The sequence below is a fragment of the Stegostoma tigrinum genome, chromosome 3 (genome assembly GCF_030684315.1).
Source record: "Stegostoma tigrinum isolate sSteTig4 chromosome 3, sSteTig4.hap1, whole genome shotgun sequence".
NCBI lineage: Eukaryota > Metazoa > Chordata > Chondrichthyes > Orectolobiformes > Stegostomatidae > Stegostoma > Stegostoma tigrinum.
The window spans coordinates 11,545,585-11,557,634 of NC_081356.1; the positions used below are offsets into that span (position 1 = coordinate 11,545,585).

The 12,050-nt window shown below is 50.5% G+C and overlaps 1 protein-coding gene across 6 annotated transcripts in view; it reads right to left on the reverse strand.

Annotated features, from left to right (window-relative positions):
- LOC125450586 (E3 ubiquitin-protein ligase RNF38) overlaps nucleotides 1-12,050 on the reverse strand; it is a 150,670-nt gene that overhangs the window by 101,821 nt on the left and 36,799 nt on the right. For 2 of the 6 annotated variants that reach the window (XM_048526613.2, XM_048526621.2), the window contains exon 1: nucleotides 553-680. The exons of the other annotated variants lie outside the window; for them this stretch is intronic. The gene's annotated coding sequence lies outside the window, so the exon portion shown is untranslated. Of the gene's footprint in view, nucleotides 1-552; nucleotides 681-12,050 lie in introns of those variants that run through there. 6 annotated transcript variants of the gene reach the window in all.

Here is a 12,050-nt window from a genome sequence, read left to right on the forward strand (position 1 = left end):
CCTCCGGGACACGCCGCGCAACAGAAGGCAGGGGATAGCTGTCCCCTACCGATCCCTCCGATGAGGTCGCCGACAGGCTCGAGCCGCTGCCGACTGTATTGTTGTGCGCGCGATCCCCGCCCCCCAACGTTCCAGGTGGAGCCGTTAGCAACTTCTCTTAAAATTTAAAAGCACGAAGGCAAACATAGATGACGCCGCCGCTCTTACTGACGCGTTCTCCAATTCCTAAACAATAAACGATCGGAGCGGACCCTTCGTCAAGTGATTGTGCAGGAGCTCTTTTCCTCCATCACACCACCACCGCGCCCCCCCCCCCCCCCCCACCACCAAAAAAAACACATTTCCAGAGAGGAGCGGATAGCCCGGGGCCGCTTGGAAGAGTAAACTCTGTTCGTTTTATTATTATCTTTTAAAATATATAGGAATCTACTTGGAACAGACATCCGATTCCGTTAGCAGTTGGCGAAGATGCGGCGACCGAAAGAAGGGAGGGAACGAGAGGGTGAGTGAGTGGAGTGGGTTTGAGTGTCAATGAGTTCGCGGTTTCCGTACCTATTGTGTACAAGTTAGTGGCGTTGAGGTCGCTTTCCCCCTCTCCTCATCCTGAGCTCCTACATCCTACTCCAGCCCGGCAGCAACCACAGTCGCCGTCGGTTGGTTCGCTCCAGCCTTCCGAGAACCCGTACCCCCCACACCAAATACCCACCTCCCCCCTCCCAAACGTCACGTAATGGTTTCGCCCATCCAGGACAGCCTGGTAAAAGGCAAGCGGGAAGCAGCTGCTAGTCCCCACTTCGGGAGTGGGTGGCGGTGGCGAGCAGACTGACCGTTTAGAACATAGAACATAGAACATTACAGCGCAGTACAGGCCCTTCGGCCCTCGATGTTGCGCCGACCTGTGAAACCAATCTGAAGTCCATCTAACCTACACTATTCCATTACCATCCATATGTTTACCAATGGTCATTTAAATGCCCTTAAACTTGGCGAGTCTACTACTGTTGCAGTCTGGGCATTCCCTGCCCTTCATACTCTCTGGATAAAAAACCCATGTCTGACATCTGTCCCATATCTACCCCTCAATTTATAGCTACGTCCCCTCGTGCTCGCCATCGCCATCTGAGGTAAAAGGCTCTCACTGTCCACCCGATCTAATCCTCTGATCATCTTGTATGCCTCTATTAAGATGCCCCTTAACCATCTTCTCTCTAACAAAAACAGCCTCAAGTCCCTAAGCTTTTCCTCATAAGAGCTTCTCTCCATACCAGACAACATCCTGATAAATCTCCTCTGCACCCTGTCCAATGCATCCACATGCTTCCTGTCATGCTAAATTGCCTGTAGTGTTCAGGTGTATGGGTTATCGAGGGATGGGTCTGGGTGGGATGCCCCGAGGGGCGGTGTGGACTTGTTGGGCCGAAGGGCCTGTTAGTTTGTCTAAACTCTTTCTGTCGAAATACCAAGGTCTGTAAGGTTTTGAGTTACCCTTAGTGGAAATGTAAATAGTCTCTTTTCATATTTGGAAAATGCCTCTCAATTTAAAGCTCTTTGCGAAATGCCAAAATTCCTCTGTATTTTCTGCAAAGTCCGTACGGAATTGTTTGGTATTTACTTACGGATAATTTATGAATAAAGCAGTTTTTTTGAAAAATAAGCGCCAGAATATTAATCCTGCGGTAAATAGAACAAAGATCTGTGCCATTTGAAGACCTGAAACAAAAACAAAATTGCTGAAGATACACTCAGAAGGGTTATTGGACTCCAATTATTAACTCTGCTTTCTCTGCACAGAGGCCATCAGGCCGCTGAGTTTCTCCAACATTTATTGTTTTTTTTAAAATGATGACCTTGAAATAATTGTTTGGAAAAGTTCCCTAATGTCATTTTGTGAACAAAATCACTTACATAGATCTGGCATACACATGACTCCATGATCATCATCAGACATAGTCGAACAAGCCAGTCAGTTGTAACAAAGTCTTTTTTTTAAATTAAACTAGATGGACCACCTGGCATCCATCTTGGCACCAAGAATGACAAACAGTCCTGTCGATGCTGCAAAGTCCTGTTTGCTAACACCTGCCAATCTCAAAATTAGATCAGTCGCACAGACTAGCCAAACAAAAATCCGCCATACACATGCAGACATATTCACAGAATCCCACCTGACCCTTTCCCTGGCTTGAAGGTAGAAGGGTGATCAGCAAGTTTGCAGATGATAGGAAAACTGATGGAATGGTAAACAGCAAGAAGGATAGCCTTAGATTACAGGAGGACAGAGATAAGCTGGTCAATGGCAATTAGAATTCGATCTAGACAAGTATAAGGTGATGCACTTGGACAGGACAAACAGGGCAAGGGAATACATGCTGGTGGTAGGACCCTGGGAAGCACCAAAGATTACACAGCATATGCATCTCTCCCTGAAGGTAGGGGGCAGTTATAGTGGTTAAGTAGGCATATGGCATACTTTCCTTTATTTACTGAGGCAGAGAGTTTTGGAACTGTATAAAATATTTGTTGCAACACTGCTGGACTGTTTTGGATAGATGTGATTGTGCTGGAGTCAGTGGAGAAAAGACTGATTGGAATGTTGCCTGAGCTAGATGGTTTAGTTACAAAGAGAGATCAAATATACTTAAGTTGTTTTCCTCAGAAGGAAAAGAGGAGACTTGGGCGACAAAGTCATAAAAGCTTGGGAACCAACCTGTCCACGCTGAGCAGACATCCCAATCTGACCTCGCTCCAGCCTTCCGAGAACCCATACCCCCCCCCCCACACCAAACACCCACCTCCCCTCCCCCTCCTAAACATCACGTAATAGTTTCGCCCACCCAGGACAGCCTGGTAAAAGGCAAGCGGGAAGCAGCTGCCAGTCCCCACCTCGGGAGTGGGTGGTGGTGGCGAGCATTTGGCAGCATTTAGCCCATATCCTCTAAACGTTCCTACTCTCATACCCATCCAAATGCTTTTGCCTCCACCACTTACTGGGGCAGCTCATTCCATACACACACCACACTCTTTGTGAAAAAGTAACCCCTCTGGTCCTTTTAAATCTTTCCCTGCTCCTATTAAACCCTCTAGTTTTGAACACCCTCATCCTAGGAAAAAGACCTTGGCTATTCACCCTATCTATGTTCCTCAACTTCATATCAACTTTTTATGAGGTCACCCCTCAGCCTCTGATGCTCCACGGAAAATAGCCCCAGCCTCTGCAGCCTATCCCTATAATTCAAACCCTTCAGTCCTAGCAACATCCTTGTAAGTTTTTTCTGCACCCTCCCAACGTTTGACACCAGATTTTAAAATTGGTGAATTCCATGTTTAGGCCATCGAGTTGTAGGCTCCCGAGGCAGAATATGAGGCATTACTCCTCCAGTTTGTGGATGGTGCCTTGCCATGACCAATTTCTGAGCAGAACAGGCAATCAGTTCGCAATAAACAACTGCACCTCATAGTCGCGAACCATTTTAACTCCCCCTCCCATTCCTTAGATGACATGTCCATCCTGGGCCTCCTGTAGTGCCACAATGATGCCACCCGAAGGTTGCAGGAACAGCAACTCATATTCCACTTGGGAACCCTGCAGCCCAACGGTATCAATGCGGACTTCACAAACTTTAAATATCGCCCCTTCTCCCACAGCATCCCAAAACCAGCCCAGCTCGTCCCCGCCTCCCTAACCTGTTCTTCCTCTCTCCTATCCCCTCCTCCCACCTCAAGCCGCACCTCCATTTCCCACCTCATCCCGCCTCCTTGACCTGTCCGTCCTCCCCCGGACTGACCTATCCCCTCCCTATCTATACTCTCCTCTCCACCTCTCTTCTCTATCCATCTTCGGTCTGCCTCTCCCTAGTTATTTCAGAACCCTCTCCCCATCCCCCTTTTCTGATGAAGGGTCTAGGCCTGAAACATCAGCTTTTGTGCTCCTAAGATACTGCTTGGCCTGCTGTGTTCATCCAGCTTCACACTTTGTTATCTTGGATTCTCCGGCATCTACAGTTCCCATTATCTCTGGTCATACAGGTCCTCTCGGCTCAAGGACAATGGAGCTGAGTGTTTTCAAAGCCACAACATTTTAACTCCGGGGTGGCAAAGCTAGCACTGAACCACAGTTGACAAGAAATGCTACAGCAGCGGGCAGGTGCCCATTCCACACACTGCTGAATTTTTTTTTGAGTTCCAAAGGCTTCCTGTATATTTCTTTGTTGACTAATACAATATACTGCATGGAATGTACAATGCAGAAACCATTCAGCCAAACTCATTCGTATTGGTATTTATATTCCACACAAGTCTACGCATTGCTTCTGTCTTTCTTTATCAAATCCTAACAGCATATCCTTCTATTCTTTTCTCATATTTAACAAGCTTACATTTCTGCTGGTTGCCGATAACATGCATGGGAGCTGTTACTTTCAACTGTGCAGTATCATTTGATCACTGAGGATGAGTTGTCAAAGCAAGATGAAAGTAGAGAGGATACCGTTAAATCCACACCGCTTTTTAGAAAAAGTAGCTAATGATTTTAAAACTGACTGGTCTCACAGCCTTTTCCTATGTATAATGAAACATACAGCAGAACTTCCCTGGTGGTGTCTTTTTTTTTGTAGCACAACTACTCCTGCTGATATGCTCAACTATTCTGTGCTTTATTTTTAAATCCTTGCTCCCCACCATTGTTCTTAATGGTTGTCTGCACACTAACAGTCCTCTGGAACAAAATTTCTTTTTCCATTTGGATCCTAGCCAGACCACTCTTCGAGAGCATCGTACGCAAGTACAATTTTGTCCAACGTTGACATGAATAGTGATGCAGTTTCTTAGCCATGCCTAGGTGATTACTTTTCTAGAGCAGTTGTGGCAAATGCCAGTTATAATAACCCCTTATTAACCCAAGGTGAGGTAGTTAAACACATAACGACAAGCTTTAGTTTAATACTGCACACGACTGTACTTCTACCAACTTGATGGGAGAACTGAGGTAACTAGGTGTAGAGCTGGATGAACACAACAGGCCAAGTAGCATCAGAGGAGCAGGAAAGCTGACGTTTTGGGCCTAGACCCTTCTTCAGAAATGGGGGAGGGAAGGGGATTCTGAAATAAATAGGGAGAGAGGGGGAAGTGGATAAGATGGATAGAGGAGAAGATAGGTGACAGGAGACAGACAGGTCAAAGAGGCAGGGATGGAGCCAGTAAAGTTGAGCGTTGGTGGGGAGTTAGGGAAGAGATAGGTCAGGCCAGGGAGGACAGACAGGTCAAGGGGGTGGGATGAGGCTAGCAGGTAGGACATGGGGGTGGGGCTTAAGGTGGGAGAAGGTGATAGGTGAGAAGAAGAACAGTTTAGGGAGACAGGGACAAGCCAAGCCTGGCTGGTTTTGGGACGTGGTGGAGGAGGGGAGATTTTGAAGCTCGTGAAGTCCACTTCGATAACATTAGTCTGCAGGGTTCCCAAGCGGAATATGAGTTGCTGTTCCTGCAACCTTCGGGTAGCATCGTTGTGGCAGTGCAGGAGGCCCAGGACAGACATGTCAAATGAGGAATGGGAGGGGGAGTTGAAATGGTTCACGACTGGGAGGTGCAGTTGTTTAGTGCGAACCGGGTGTAGTTGTTCAAAACATGATCTTGACTTTTCCAACTCATCCCAGCAATCCTGGTCAGTTCTTTTTCAACTGCAACCCAATATTCACCATCTATTTCTCCTTGCTGCTCCTTTTATATTCGTCCTTTATTATGCAAGGTTTTCAGTATCTCCAACCCGCATCAGCATAAAATGAAAGGCCCATCATATGTATAACAAAGACATTCCCAATCCAGAGATACTTTAGCACTGCTTTCAAAACAGTCAATTTGAACTTCTCCTCAAATTCCTGGTTGATTCTATGAAGTCATCATTGGCATCTTTACTATTGTTAATGGTACATCTTCCATCACTGGTCAATAGAATGTAAGACTCCTACATTGACTTGTGCTATAAGTTTTGCCTTATTAGCACCTTTTAAAGAGACTGAACAATTAGTTCACTATACAAAGCTGGAGGCTGAAGTACACCAAAGTCATCCTGTAGGATAATTTCTTGCTGCATACTGCACAAACTCATGAACGATCCTAAGGTTGGCATTTTCTGGAACAGAACTGATAAGTTCACCTCAGATCACCCTGAAAGGACAAATTCTCTTAAAATTTGAACAGCAAATGAAGCTAGCTGTATTAAACACTATTATGCAGCACCAACACAATGCATGCTGCCATCAAGCCTGAAAAAGACAAACTGCCTATCACACAAATATGGTATATGATGCCAGATACGTGGGTTGTACATCCCAAAAGACCGGCAGACTATATCAAACATACTCCTTTGGCTCTTTGCAACAAAGTATCCAACCAGCACACTCTGCTAGGCCAGCATTTATTGCCATCCTTAATTTCCCTTGTGGAGATGGTCATAAGCTGCCTTTTTGAATCACTGTAGTCCTTGGGCTGTTGGTACATCCACAGTGCTGTTAGGAAGAGCGTTCCAAGATTTTTGATCCAGAGGCAATGAAGTCGTTAAATAATTCCAAGTCAGAATTAGTGCGTGGCTTGGAGCGGTGCCTGCAGATTGTGGTGTTCTCATGCATCTGCTACCTTTGTTTTCCAGATGTGAAAGGTTTGTAAGTGCTGTTGTACTCATGCTGCCACTGTGTTCAACAGAGATCCATGTGCAACACGTCAGCCATATTCCCATCATTAATCTGCTCTATTATGCCACAAAAAAACGTCTAGTTAAACACAATTTGCCATTTAACAATTCTAAGTTGGATTTCCTTAATAAACACTAATTTGAACAAGTGTAGATTAATTATGTCCCAATAACAGTTTCTAAAATATTCCCAACCACAGGTTAAACTGACCAGTCCATATTTGCTGGGTTTATATTTAAAACCTTTTTTGTCAACAAGGGTGTAACACTTGCAATTTGCCAGTCTTCTGGCACTATATTATATCTTAGGAGAACTGAAAGATTATTAGCAATGCCTCTACAATTTTCCTTGTGGGTCCTTGGTATCTTATCAACTTTAAGTACAGCCAGCCTTTGTCCTGCATTCTCGATTTGTTTATTAACTAATCCAGTGTCTCAACTATCTCATCTTTCACAATGACTTTAGCCACATCATCTTCCTTGGTAAAGTCAAATGCCAAAACTTATTTAGTACCCCAGCCATGCCCCAGCCTCTCTGCACAGATTCCCATTTTGATCTCTAATCAAAGTTACCCTCCTTTTATTATTTGTTTACCATCTATATGCTTAGTGAGTTTTGAGAAGATTTGTAGCTCAGATTGAGGTTCTGGATGTGAGTTTGCTCGCTGAGCTGGAAGGTTAGTTTTCAGATGTTTCATCACTTTTTTTATTTGAAAAAATATACTTTATTCATAAGATGTACAAAAAACAAAACATATTTATACACCTACCCAGTCATGCAAGCCGCTCTGGGTTACCCAGGGGGTACGTACACCAACTAAAGGAAAAAAAAAGAAGAAAAAAAACAAAGCAAAGAAAATACCCCGGCAGTCGTCACCCCGCACAGTCCCCGTTGGCCCCCTGACCAGTTGGTGAAGGTGCCAGCTGGGCCCAGTTACCAGACAGGGCCCTTTTTCCCCATTCTGGACGAGGGGTTTCATACTGTGGCCTTTCCCCACCGCGCCTTGGCGGCGGCTGCCCCAAGCTTTAGCGCATCCCTCAGCATGTAGTCCTGGACCTTGGAGTGTGCCAGTCTGCAACACTCGGTCGGGGTCAGTTCTTTCAGCTGGCAGACCAAAGAGCGTCTTTCACCGCATTGATGGTCCTCCAGGCGCAGTTGATGTTGGTCTCGGTGTGCATCCCGGGAAACAGCCCGTAGAGCACGGAGTCCCGCATCACGGAGCTGCTCGGGACGAACCTTGACAAATACCACTGCATCCCCCTCCAGACCTCCTGCGCATAGGCACACTCCAGAAGGAGGTGATCAACAGTCTCGTCCCCCCCGCAGCCACCTCGAGGGGAGCGTGCGGTGGCGCAGAAATTCCGGGCATGCATAAAGGATCTCACTGGCAGAGCCCCTCTCACCACCAGCCAAGCAATGTCCTTGTGCTTGTTTGAAAGTTCTGGCGATGAGGCATTCTGCCAAATGACTATGGCAGTCTGCGTGGGGAACCACACGACGGGATCCACCCTCTCCTTTTCCCGAAGGGTCTTGAGGATGCTATGTGCTGACCACTGCCTGACGGCCTTGTGGTCAAAGGTGTTTCCTTTCAAAAATTTCTCCACGAAGGACAGGTGGTACGGAACGGTCCAACTACTCGGAGCGGTCCGCGGCAACGAGGCCAGGCCCATCCTTCGCAACACCAGGGACAGGTAGAACCTCAGTAAGTAGTGACACTTGGTGTGTGCGTACTGAGGATCGATGCACAGCTTGATGCAGCTGCACACAAAGGTAGCCGTCAGGGCGAGGGTGGCGTTCGGTACGCACTTTCCCCCATTTTCCGGGTCTTTGTACATGGTGTCCCTGCGGATCCGGTCCATCCTCGACCCCCAAATGAAGTGGACGATGGCCCAGGTGACTGCAGCGGCGCAGGTCCAGGGAATAGGCCAGGCTTGCGCCACATACAACAGTACCAAAAGCCCCTCGCACCTGACAACCAGGTTCTTACCCGCGATGGAGGGGGACCGGAGCGTCCACCTGCCCAGCTTCTGCTTCAGTTTGGTGATTCGCTCCTCCCAAGTCTTAGCGCACGCCCCAGCTCCACCGAACCAAACACCCAGCACCTTCAGGTAGTCTGTCCCGACGGTGAAGGGGATGAAGGAGCGGTCGTCCCAGTTCCCAAAGAACATGACCTCGCTCTTACCCCTATTGACTTTGGCACCTGAGGCCAGTTCAAACTGGCCGCAGATGTCCAACACCCTACTCACCGACCGACGATCGGTGCAGAAGACGGCGACGTCGTCCATATACAGGGAGGTCTTGACCTGAAGGCCTCTGCTTCCTGGGATAGTCACGCCCTTCAGGCTCACGTCCTTCCTGATGGATGCGGCAAAGGGCTCCACACAGCACACGAACAAGGCAGGAGACAGCGGGGGACAGCCCTGCCTGATTCCAGATCTAACAGGAAAGCTGTCTGATTCCCACCCGTTGATCGAGACTGCACTAACGATGTTGGTGTAGAGCAGCCGGATCCAATTGCGGATGCCCTCCCCGAACCCCAATTTGGAGAGAACGTCCCTCATGTAAGCATGAGAGACCCTGTTGAAGGCCTTCTCCTGGTCCAGGCTGACGAGGCAGGTGTCCACCCGCCTGTCCTGCACGTAGGCGATCGTATCCCTGATGAGCATGAGGCTCTCAGCGATCTTCCTGCCCGGCACAGCACAGGTTTGGTCAGGGTGAATCACCGACTCCAGGACAGACCTGACCCGGTTGGCTATGATCTTGGCCAGGATTTTGTAGTCCATGTTCAACAGTGAAATGGGACGTCAATTTTTAATTTCTTCCCTCTCCCCCTTCCTCTTGTAAATGAGGGTGATGATGCCCTTCCTCATGGACTTGCACATTTCCCCTGCCCGAAGCGCACTATCGTACACCTCCAGCAGGTCCTGGCCGACCAGGTCCCACAGAGCGGAATACAACTCGACCGGTAAGCCATCGCTCCCCGGAGTTTTATTCCTATCCAAGGACTTGAGGGCTCTGGTCAGCTCGTCCAGGGATATCAGCCGGTCCAGCCACTCCCTCATGCCGTCGTCTAAGACCTCCGTGGTAGACGACAGGAACGACTCGGAGGCTGTGCTGTCCGTGGGCTTCGTGTTGTACAGTCCGGCATAGAAGGATCTGCTGATCTTCAAAATGTCGGACCGAGACAACGTCACTGAGCCGTCGTCCTCCTTCAGCCGGCGAAGCACAGAGCTCTCTTTGTGCACCTTCTGAAAGAAGAAACGCGAGCACGTCTCGTCCTGCTCCACGGAGCGGACCCTGGACCGGAAGATTATCCTGGAGGCCTCCGCAGCGAAGAGCGAGGCTTGCTGGCCCCTCACCTCGTGGAGGTCCTCCGTGACATCGACCCCCATCAACTGCAGAAGGAGCAGGTTCTGAACCCTTTTCTGGAGTCGCGACAGGTTTCCCTGCCTCTCTCTCGCCTTCCGAACACCCTTGAGGACAAAGAACCTCTTGATGTTCTCCTTCACTGTCTCCCACCAGTCGCCTGGAGACTCAAAGAAGGGTTTCACGGTTCTCCAACCGGCGTACTCCCTCTTAAGCTCCTCGACGTTCTCTGGGGTCAACAGAGTCGTGTTGAGCTTCCACGTCCCCTTGCCGGCCGGCTGGTCGTCCTGTAAGTGACAGTTGGCCAGCAGGAGGCAGTGGTCAGAGAAGAACACTGGCTTGATGCCGGTGGACCTGACCGAGAATGCCCGTGACACAAACAGGAAGTCTATCCTTGAGCGAATAGACCCGTCTGGCCGCGACCAGGTGTACCTCTGCTGTGCTCCGTCTGCAGGGGTGCTGAAGATGTCGAGCAGCTCGGCGTCCTTCAGCGTGCCCATCAGGAATCTGGACGTGACGTCCAGTTGACTCCCCCCACCCGCTGTCCCCACGCCGGATCTTCCATCTGCGTCGATGATGCAGTTGAAGTCTCCGCCTAGGATGACCGGCCTGGACGTATCCAGCAGGGGTGGAAGCCGCTGCAGGACGGCCAACCGCTCACTCTGTACCGCTGGGGCGTACACGTTGATCAGCCTCAGGGGAGCATTCCTGTAGGTGACGTCAGCCACTAGGAGGTGCCCCCCCACCACCTCCTGAACTCGAGAGATAGTGAAGTTGCGCCCCCGCAGCAGAATAGCCAGGCCCGAGGAGCGATAGTCGTTACCCCCCGACCAGATCGAAGGCCCACAGGTCCAGGCGCTGGACCATTTCCCGTACCTGCTGAGGTGCGGTATCCCGCACTCCTGCAGAAACAGGAGGTCCGCCCTGATGGTGGTCAGGTAGGCCAACGTGGACACACATCTTGCGGTGGACTTGACGCTGCGCACATTAATGCTCACAACTCGTACCCCCATTGTGGGCAGTGACTGAAGTACCCTCCCCAAGTCCAAGGTCCAGCCCCTCCATGCCCATTGCCCGGGCTAACTGCTGGACGCTCTCCGGGCTCAGGAAACCGTCCGTGCTGCCTTCCGGGTGGCATCCCTCCGTCGGGGGTACGGAGGCAGGAAAGTCCGTCTCTGGGTCAGGCTGGGGATGCGCTGTTTCCTCCTTCCCGCTTGGAAGTTCCGGGGGGGCCCTCCAGGGCCCCAGCGTCACGTGACTGGGTGTCGCAGGGAGCCTCAGGACGCCTCCCGTCACCTGGAAGCGGGGTGCTGCTTTCCTTCTCCCTTGAGATCTTTAGCTTCTGCTTTGGACGGGCCCCCTCCGAATCTCCCTCCTCAGAGGAGCTCTTATAGCCCCCCTGTAGCTGCCTCTTCCTGCCTGATGGTTGCGGTTCCTGGGCGCGCCGACGTGCCTTCCTCCTCGCTTTCCGGACCGTCGTCCATTCCCCTGGGTCGCCTGTTGCCGCCTCCATCAACTCTGGGTTGTCGGGGGGGGGGCCTGGAGGGGCGCTTTGCTGGCCTCGGGCCCATCCTGCGGGGCTGGGCCCTCCTGTACATTAGTGGGTTCCTTGCAGGGCCCTGGTGCCTTCCTCTCCTCCGGGGGGGGTTGGCCCCGCATTGCCCCTGCTGGCGACCTGGGCGTAGGTGGTCCCCCGCCATGGGCATGCCCTATAGAGGTGGCCCACTTCCCCGCAAAAGGTTGCAGCTTTTTTCTTGTGGGCAATCCTTTGCAAGGTGTCCCTCCTCCCTGCAGATGGTGGCTTTGCAGTCGGCCGCCACATGACCTGACCTACCACAGGCATGGCAGACTTTAGGTTGCCCTGCGTAGGTCAGGTCGCCCTTGCTCCCGCCGAACGCGAAGCTGGACGGTGGGTGTACAATGTTCCAGTCCGCGCCCATCCTCAGCATCACCTTGACCTGCCTCTTACTGGTAAAGATGCCAAAGGGGTCCATGATGTCG